We start from the raw sequence: 9,725 nt of genomic DNA, 5'->3' as shown, positions 1-9,725 counted from the left end.
TTAAAAAGGCAATGAACTCTGCATACAGACACTTTTCTGCATACTTCAGTAGGTTTTCGGGCATAAACATATATGCTCCAGCCTGATAGTGCTTTTTTTTGTTTCTTGAAAGAGCTATGCTCTTTCATAAAACTTCTCTACACGCTTCTTTAAAGAAGCTCTGTATCCTCCATAGCAGTATTTACCATGCTTCTAAAGATTGTCCAAAAGCTGTCTTTCTTCTTCTGTGAGACTTGCCATGAGCAGAACCCATTCTTCATTATGTCTCCCACGCCCGTACATAGTAAGCACCAAGAAATGCTTCTTTAATTAACGATTACTTGGAGTTTTCATTTTTTCAGTAAACTGTTGGCACATACACCAAATTAGAAAATATCCTAGATAATTACACTTTAGTCCATTTAACCTAAATTTTAATGCTTGACTAACTATATTAAAAAAAACATAGAAACATTCCCATATTTTGACACAATTCTACTCCTTGGACTCCAATGCAAGAAAATGATTTAAAAACATAAGGAGAAAACCCCTACATCCACAAAGATGTTCATCACGGTGTCATTACACCAGTTCCAAACTGGAAACTATCTAATATTCACATTAAGCCAACAACAGAATATTATGCAACCATGAAAATATTAGATATAAAAATGGCTCAGTGACATGAACAATGCTAATTTAAAGTATTAAGGGAAACAAACAGGATAGAACATTATAGGTTAAATATGATTACAACTATACATAAAGGAGAAAATATATACCTGAAAACCATAACCAGTGGTGGGAGAGGGGAGTGGATGTCTTATCTTTTTTTCTGTTTTCCAGATTGGTTTGTATTGAGGCTTGCCACTGCTGTACCTCCATATTTAATATTTAATAAGTATTTAAAATTTATAACCTATAAAAATAAAATGAGTTTAACTTAGTATATATGGACAGTGATTGTGATTTTCTTTTTCATTTGACATAGACTAATGCCCAGAAATGACTGATTAAAGGAGAAATTGGTCCACAGCCATGGATGAGGTCTAGCTAACAATGGATTGGAGAGCAGGCTTTTGGATGTTCCATTACTTCACTTTCAATTCTCAGTCTCCATAGTCCATACAACCCCTTCACGCTCTCTATGCAGACGTAGAAGCTATGCTGCGAACTCCTGGATTGAACTCAAAACCTCCAGGTTGGTGCCCCCTGTCCCCAGGATTTCCTTATTCTTCAGTGTGAATGGTTTTTCAGGGAGTTACTGAAGATCCGGAACATGATAGTCTTTGATGATGATGTAGCATGACCTTTTCTTTGTACAAATGTGGAAGATAAAGCCTGGAGAAGTTAAACAACCTGTCCACATGTCACATAAGTTATCAGGGGCAAAACTAGGGGTAAGATTCTCAGTTCCGTGTTCTTTGTGCTATTCTTTGGGATCACATCAGATCTCAGTATGTGTTCTGGTTTGCTAAAGCTGCCATTACGCAAAATACCAGAAACAGATTGGCTTTTATAAAGGGGAATTATTAGGTTACAAATCTACAGTTCTAAGGACATAGAAGTGTCCAAACTAAGGCATCAACAAGAGGATACTGAAGAAAGGCCAATGACATCTGGAACACCTCTGTCAGCTGGGAAGGCATGTGGCTGGCATCTGCCGGTCCTTCGCTCCCGGGTTGCATTTCAAAATGGATTTCTCCAAAATGTCTCTGCACTTCTCTCTCTCTTAACTTCTCTCTCAGCTCCTTTGCATCCTTGCTTGTTCTCCCAGGGTGTTTCTCTCTGAGCATCTGGGGTTCCTCTCTTAGTTTCTCCAGGGCAAACTCTGAGCTTCATCTCTTAGCTTGGCATCTCCAAATGTCTTTCTGTCTGCATCTCTAAGCATCTGGGTCTGTGTCAGCCCCTGAGCTCTTTTAAGGACTCCAGTAAACTAATCAAGACCCACATCGAATGGGCAGGGTCACATCTCCATGGAAATAATCTAATCAAAAGGTCTCATTCACAGTTGGGTGGGTCACATCTCCATGGAAACAACCTAATCAAAAGATCCCACACATAATAAGTCTGCCCCCATAAGACTGGATTAAAGAACATAGTCTTTCCCAGGGTTCATACCAGTTTCAAACTGGCACAGTATGTTGCTTGCAATTTGAGAGGGCTGGAGAAACAGGCGTATCACTCAGCTCAGTCACATTCTACCTGGCTGATCCTGACCAAGAGTTTTTTTCTTTTAAAATTCAATTTTATTGAGATATAGTCACACACCATACAATCCATCCAAAGTATACAGTCAATATACTTGGGCATTCAACCCCACAATCAATTCGTTCTTATTAGGACACCAGCCACATTGGATTAGGGGGCCACCCTAATTCAGTATGACCTCCTTTTAAGTTGATTACATCTGCAAAGACCCTATTTCCAAATAAGGTCACATTTGCAGGTACCAGAGGTAGGACTTGAATATATCTTTTTGGGAGGTACAAGTCAGCCCATAATAATCACCTACTACCCTCTGGTCAGATTCTGTGGGTTGGGGAAATGGTAAAGATACCACAAAATGTTCCCTTCAGTCTTGGAGTGTGTATGTTAATTTCCTTCTCTGAAAACATTCTGCTTTATACATAATAGCTTCTAAAGCCCTGTGGGGAAGCTGGCCCAGAGCAAGACGGAAGTGGATCTCAGGAATTGCCTCAGGTGGTGGGGGACTAATCGAGCTGTGCATTGACACTGTAATAACTACAGTAATTTTGAAGTTGCAACAGGCATAAATGCTATTTTGAAGAGCTGTAAAAACTGTAATATCATATGAAAGTATCAGTGATTTCCACTGGTGAAAAAGAGACAGGTACTGTTAACAAAACTGTGGTTTGTTGCCAACATTTGTGGTTGAGGGAAATAACATTGCATTTAGAGGTTCAGGATGTCATTGCCTCCCACCCAAGTTCATGGATCTCTGAATTCTGGTCCATGCTTCCTTGTTAAAGTGTAATTGTAAGCTCTTTTCTTTTGTATTCCTCTGTCTAAGGCTGCACTATAGTTTAAGGATCTGTTTGTTAGACAATGTTCTGCTACAGTGCCAATTTTTTCAGTGTATATGGGTTAAAGTTTTGTAACAAGTGCTACAAGAGGGCTCTTATTTAATTTGCACTCCTTTGTACATATTTCTGATTTAGGATCAAACGATCCCAACTCAAATGTATGAACAAACACATTTGTAGAAAAGCAATGCACAGATATCTATGTGTGGATTTTTTCTGGAATAAAAAAATAATCTTATTTACGGGCATGTGTAAAGCATGATAAAAACAAAATACGTCTGACAGAAGGGAACGAGGATTCTCTTTAAAAATCGATGGCGAAGAACACTGATTGCTGCTTGAATGGAGTGAGACGCACATTCTACTTCAAACATATAAAATAACCTTGGCAACAGAAGAGTAAAAAGCATATTAATGAAAGGATTGGCAAATTGCCTTGCTGCTCTTCCTCTCTCGCCCTCAGTATCAGTTAACGCCTGCGGTATGTTCTCCTGGAAGATTTCCTAGAGGGTCCTTCTGATCTGCAACTTAAACTTTGCAGAGTGTGGCCACCATGGAGGGTAACAGGTCCTTTGCAACTTCTTGTGTGTTTGTGGTTTCTTACATTGCGATTAGAGGGACAGAAAGGCATTGAGATCTGCCCTTCTTGGGAGGATTTCTAACTTAAATCCACCATGCCAAAGGTGATGTTAATTTTTTTCTAACGTCCTAGTCTCAGAAGAGATAGTTAATAACTGGCTCCCCTAATAACACCTGCTATCTGTGGATGTCTCAAGTTGTCCTGAGTTGGTACGCCCATTCATTCACCTGCCTATCACTGCATCTTCCCTCACACAAGTAGAGTATCGTAGTGAAGGAGAGAAAACAGATACCAAATCTTGCCCCAACCAGAGTTTGAGTCAAGACACCAGAGCAGCTAATATGAGCCCACACAGCGGGAAAGCATTTGGCATGCCCAGTGACACGTGGATTCTAAGCCCTTCTTTCACACCTGAGCTTTGAAAAGTTCCCACACCTGTGTTTAAGATGCTTTTTTTTTTTTTGGCAAGTTGCCTGGTGAAGGTAGGTTTGCATTTTTTTCCAAAACATTTTCAAAAGTAGAAGATGAAACTTTAAATGCCAGAGGAAGATAGGAAAAACTGGAATAGCAGAAGGCAACTGCTTACAAAAAGCAGTTTGCAATGACAAAGGCTGCTTTCTGAATACATTGCACGGAGAACATATTTACTGTGAATACTTATAATTGGCAAATAAATCCAGACATTGAGAATACTAGTTAATTGTCTCTTTACAGAGGTGTACTCTCTTCTAAGAAGAGGTAGGGACAGAGAGAGAGACACTTCAGAATTGCCAAGCCTAATTAGTCTTGGGACAGGCAGCCCTTGAGTGGGGAGGCTTTTTGGTGATTAAACAGTGTTTTGGAACAAATTAAGTTGTGCACAGAGCTACATTATGGTGAGCGGTTACCCAGCAGGGTCATGAAGTTTGTCACACAAGAGCACACTGAGAAGGTCTGACCGTGAGGACGCTAGCAGGATGGGCCCGGGGACATTTAATGTTTATGGTGTCTATTTTACTTATACTGCTTAGAGGACAATTACTTCTTGTTTGTTCCTGAATCCTCCGTTTTGTTTTCACTTTTATATAACTTTATATGATTGTAGGAAAAAAATGGAAACACAGATGGATCAGGAACTCCCGGAAGCAGGGAAGAGGCCACAGAACATTTCCCTATTACGAATTAAGGGCTGGACAAAAGGAAAAGCATTTGCCAAACGCTGGGACCTCTAAGAGCTGCTTTTCCTTGCCCTATGGGAGCCTGGGGCCGTAGAAAGTTCAATGGCCATTGAGGTTCACACATTGTTGGAAGAAACCAGCACAGGCCCATTTTTTTTTAGACAAGTGTTGTGAACTTCACCGGCACTGAAAAAATAGTTCTGGATAAAAAATGCACTTTGTCCCAAAGTGATCTTAAATTCTCCGACACACTGAAGATTTCACAATTGACCAGATAGTTCTGCATGTGTGTGTGTTTTCCCATCACATTTGTAAAGCTCTGGTTGCAATCACAATTATCCAGGAAACTGGTGTCAGAAATTGGAAATTGGCTCCACACTCAAGAGAGAACAGAATTTTATCTGGCAACAAAAACTTATTGATAGGTTTTCTAGATACACATTTATTTTCAGTTCAAACACAAAATATATAACTCCATGGTGAAAAACGTTACCTGTTAGTTTATACTCTTTAATCCCTTGGTCCCCCAAAATCACACATCCTGAAGTGTAAGCAGGGGCACATAATGTAAACTTTGCAGAAACAGAAAATAAATTAGTTTCTTTCAAACTTGGTGTAGGTCCTTTGCTGAACATTATACTGTTGCAAACAGAATTCCTTTTGATCGAAAAGTAAATCTTTGGCCTATTTCTCCATTTCTCCAGCATTGCGTAACAACAGGCATATTTCAAAATTGGCTTTCTTCTCCAACTGCAGCAAAAAGGCAAGGAGTAGTTTCAAGAGTTTCAGGAGCCTGAAAAAAAGGAAAAAAAAATACTTCAGTGGTTTAAGAGCAACTTTTCCTTTTGTGTTGAGCTGTTACTGTATTATAGCTCTAAAGTTTAAGACCTGAAGAAAATTCAAGAGCAGGTAAATGATTCGTTTAACAGGACAAGGCTGTTTGGAATCTTTTACTTATGAGAAATGGAGAACCAGATTCTACACCGCTCTGTAACCAAAAGTCAGCACAGACACCGCACACAGAGTTCTGAACTTCCTACCAGATTTATGTGGGAATGTGGCAGAAACTCCAGGACTTCCAAATTTGATGTTCAAAGTTTCTAGGAGCCTGTCGAGTGAGAAGTTGCAGGGTTTTAGATTAGGCATTCTCTAGCCTTGGACTTGAGTTTCTCTTTTACAGGAGGCAAAGCACTGTCTTGAATATACATTTAGGAAAAGTATGGATGGAAGGGGTCCTGGAACTCATTATTATTGTCAAAGCTTTGCAGCTAAGATTCTTTGCAATTGTTGAATCCTGCAATCTTTTAGAAAGAAAAGTGATAAGCTATATTTCAAAAACAACAAAGAAGCAAAACACCTAAGTCCCAGCCAAATGCGTTCACCACTCTAGAAAAGGGTAAATGCAATTTGGCCTTTAATTTGAACTTATACATGGAATAATTTATCTATTGGGCCAAGAGTTCAGACTCTGCTGAAATAGGGTGAGTTGACTCCTACAGAATCCTGTGAGGTCTGGAGCCAGAAAGGACACTTGGTTAGCTTGAAAACAGAGGACAGGGATAGAGTCAGGGACTGAGAACTTCAAATACCCATCTAACATCTTATACAAGTTAGGGAAGCAAACAGAAAACAGATGGATTAAGAGTATAATAAGCATTAACAAAAAGAATATACTTTAGGTGTTAAGAAGGGAGATTTGCCTGCTGCAAAACTTGCTCCTCACTGGGGTGGCCGGTGACCCTGGACTCGAGGGTCAGTGAGTGAGGGGTGGGAGGAGGGTGGGTTTGGGAAGCTGGAGATGACCTGAGACAACGCAAGGTTGAAAGGCCCCTCTTTGTTCCAGAGGTGGGCAGTGGATGACCAGCTGATTAGCCACATTAGCTGTGGGTCCCATGGTTTTATGTTTAAAGGCTTTCAAGAGTCTGTGGTCTCGTATTTTAAGAAAATTTGAAGGGCTGGCAAAAGTACAGAAAAGTCTGATTATAGATTTAAAAAAAGAACCCGAAATGCAATAGCTGAAATCAGGATGTAAAAATGAATCCGTTCATTGCTTTTTTTGGTGGGGAAAAAAAAAAACAATTTTGGAAGTTTATTTAGCAGAAAAAAAATATTGTGGCAGACAGAATATATGAAATTCAATCAGTATGGGGATTATAAGAAATTAAAAAAAAGAGCTCAGAAAAAGTTTCCTTTAAAGGAAATTAAGACTATTTCACAACCAGCACCTAAGCTTCTAGATATTCCATTTTAGTTAGCTAGAAGAGATTTAAATGTCAGCGTCTTTTAGTCTATGAGGATTATTTGAGTAACTTGGGTGTCCAAGACCCCTGGCTGGACATTGAATGGGATCAGGGGGTCTCTCTCCTCTCAGGTTGGCTCTCCTCTCAGTTGGCTCTTCTCCGGTGCTTCTCCTGAAGCACAATGGTGAAGAACACATTTTGAGCTACTTGCTGAAAAGACAGTTTCAAGACCAAATTTGCAGAGCCCAGGTGCTCTCCGAGGGACCGTCTCAGCCCCGTGGTCAGCAACATGGGGCTCAGGAGGCCAGTCCACAGAAGGCAACCCTACTCAAGATGAATTTATGATCATGGCGGATCATTGGAAATCTCTGTCCTAGAGGCAGGTTAGGGAAGAAATGAGCTGACAATGCACTTCCCTCCATGTCTGTAATTCAAGAAAAACAATTCTTTGGTAAATAGCTCACTTTTATAGCCGGAACAGAGTAAATCTGATTCTGTGTTAAATGTAAGTTCACACATCGGAATGAAGTAAGGGAGTATCTGAAATCTTAGGGAGTTTGTCAGACGTCACTGTGTTTATTTGAATCCTGCTAAGGCTAAGACATGTGATAAAGGTCCAGAATGAGAAACCGAGAGGAAAAAAAGAAACCAACCCCCTAAATCCAATCATCTTCAAAGAGTTAATGTTACAGGATCAGTTTCTTTGGGACAAACAATGCATTTTAATTAGTTCTATTTAGAGACATGCAAAAGAATGAATCACGCCCTTATGCCGACAATAGTGAAAGCGCCACAGGGAAGTCTTGGAAAGAAGGAGCAAAGAGCTCAGATTCCGGTGATTTCTTGGCAACTCAAATTCATATTAAATCTCACATAATTTCCTGGAGGGTGAGGTAAGTAGGAAACTCGAGGAAGTAGAAGGAAAGAAAACAGTCGTTAACTGAGTGGAATCTTCTTTCCATGTGGCCCATGCCTCCAACACGTTCCTAAAGGAGTGAAGAATGTGCTCCCATGTGACACAATTTGCATGCTTGTCCATAGTCTGATATCTGTGCTCAAAGTGAGCCAACCAGTCACTGCCTTTTCCTATGCCCAAATGTACACAAGCTGACTGAGATCCAAGACTTATTATTTTTATGTTATGCATTTTTAATAGCCACAGGCCTTTGGCTATCTATTATCAGACGTGGTCTCTGATTGCTGTAGGTGAGGGGGCAGAGGAAACAGAACACTATGCTGAGGAGTCACCGATAAGGAATGTTTGCTTTGTAGAGTGGTTTTATCGTAGGATACTCAATCCATTTTCAATTGTTCCAGCAGGGTCAAATGAAAGATATTGCATCACTGCCCAGCAAACCTAGAAGAGTACCTGGCAGTTCACAAAGAGGAAAGAAACTGTGCATAAATGAGTGGGAAAATGCCATTCAATTAGAGGGTGAAGTAAGAGCCAGCCCTGCTACGCTTTAACCATAACAGGAATAACTTTGACAAAGTCATAACTTTAAATATCTTTTGTTGTTGTTAAAAAAAAAAAAATCACCTTCTTATCCTCAAATACCACTCTGTTCAACCAGCTGGTATCGCTTTTGGGAATGGGCCTGAAATGAAAAGCGCATCCTTTGGATTAGGCTGAAAGGCTGGGATAAGGTTGAGGTAAGAAGATCTCGGTTGAGCCTGGCTTTTGTATTTATTAGCTATTCAACTTGAGTGAGAGGTTGGCCTCTCTGGGCAGAGTCTTTGCAGCCCTGAAATAAAAAGAATTCTCAACTCACTGGCTGGTGCCAGTGAGTCATGTGATGGGGATGGCAAAATGACTATGACATGTGCTAACTATGAAGAAGTAGTGTTGAATGGTGGAGGGGAAGCTTTCACTCCTGCAGACCAGGATACCCTCTCTACAATGCTGCGTGACAGTGGGGGATCGCTTTGCCTCCCGGAACCTTCATGCCTTATGGGACACCTGCCGTGATGGCCGCGTGGGGCCTGGGCACACTGGACGTACTCAGGCCATGCCAGCCTTCCCGACCCTTAGCCTTCTGCTCTGATATTTAAATAAAACCAGAGGGATATTTTTGTAGGGAACAAGGCTATCTTAAGTAATATGGGATTTAAGTTTATATGTTATATGGGATGTTTTGCGTTATGATAATTGTTTAAAATTTTGAGTGATGATGATTGTACAACTGAGTGAAGATAACATGAGATACTGAATGTTTACCTTGGACATAATATATGCTATTTGAAATTAGGAACCTCTACTTAATAAGTCAAGCCCTGGATCTTGAGGCTTTCTCTTGTGAACTTATGGCTGTAAAAGGGAGGCTAAGTCTTTATATAATTATGCCTAAGAGGCACCTCCAGAGAACCTCTTTTGTTGCTCAGATGTGGCCTTTTTCTCTCTAAGCCCAACTTCTCCCCTGTGTGGGACATGACTCCCAGGGAAATGAATCTCCCTGGTGACGTGGGACACAACTCCCAAGAATGAGCCTGGCCCTGGCATCGAGGGATTGAAAATGCCTTCTAGACCAAAAGGAGGAAAAGAAAGGTAACAAAATAAGGTTACAGTGGCTAAGAGATTTCAAATAGAATCGAGAAGCTATCTTGGAGGTTTCTCTTATGCAAGCTCCAGCTAGACATCCTAAATGGCCATAGTATTCCATACCCTTACCAATAGTAGTCCCCAAATACCTGTGTCCCTATTTGAAAGTCAGTGAAAGTTTAC

The 9,725-nt window shown here is 40.5% G+C and overlaps 1 protein-coding gene across 1 annotated transcript in view; it reads right to left on the bottom strand.

The window, feature by feature from the left end:
- Nucleotides 1-5,185: 5,185 nt before the first annotated feature.
- The window catches only part of MTHFD1L (methylenetetrahydrofolate dehydrogenase (NADP+ dependent) 1 like), a 221,647-nt gene continuing 217,107 nt past the window's right edge, over nt 5,186-9,725 (bottom strand). Inside the window, exon 28 of the mRNA XM_037819428.1 lies at nt 5,186-5,556. The gene's annotated coding sequence lies outside the window, so the exon portion shown is untranslated. The remainder of the gene's footprint in view (nt 5,557-9,725) is intronic.

Source organism: Choloepus didactylus, chromosome 2, assembly GCF_015220235.1.
Source record: "Choloepus didactylus isolate mChoDid1 chromosome 2, mChoDid1.pri, whole genome shotgun sequence".
Lineage (NCBI taxonomy): Eukaryota > Metazoa > Chordata > Mammalia > Pilosa > Megalonychidae > Choloepus > Choloepus didactylus.
The sequence above is the reverse complement of the archived record's forward strand: the minus strand, read 5'-3'. Positions and strand labels throughout refer to the sequence as shown.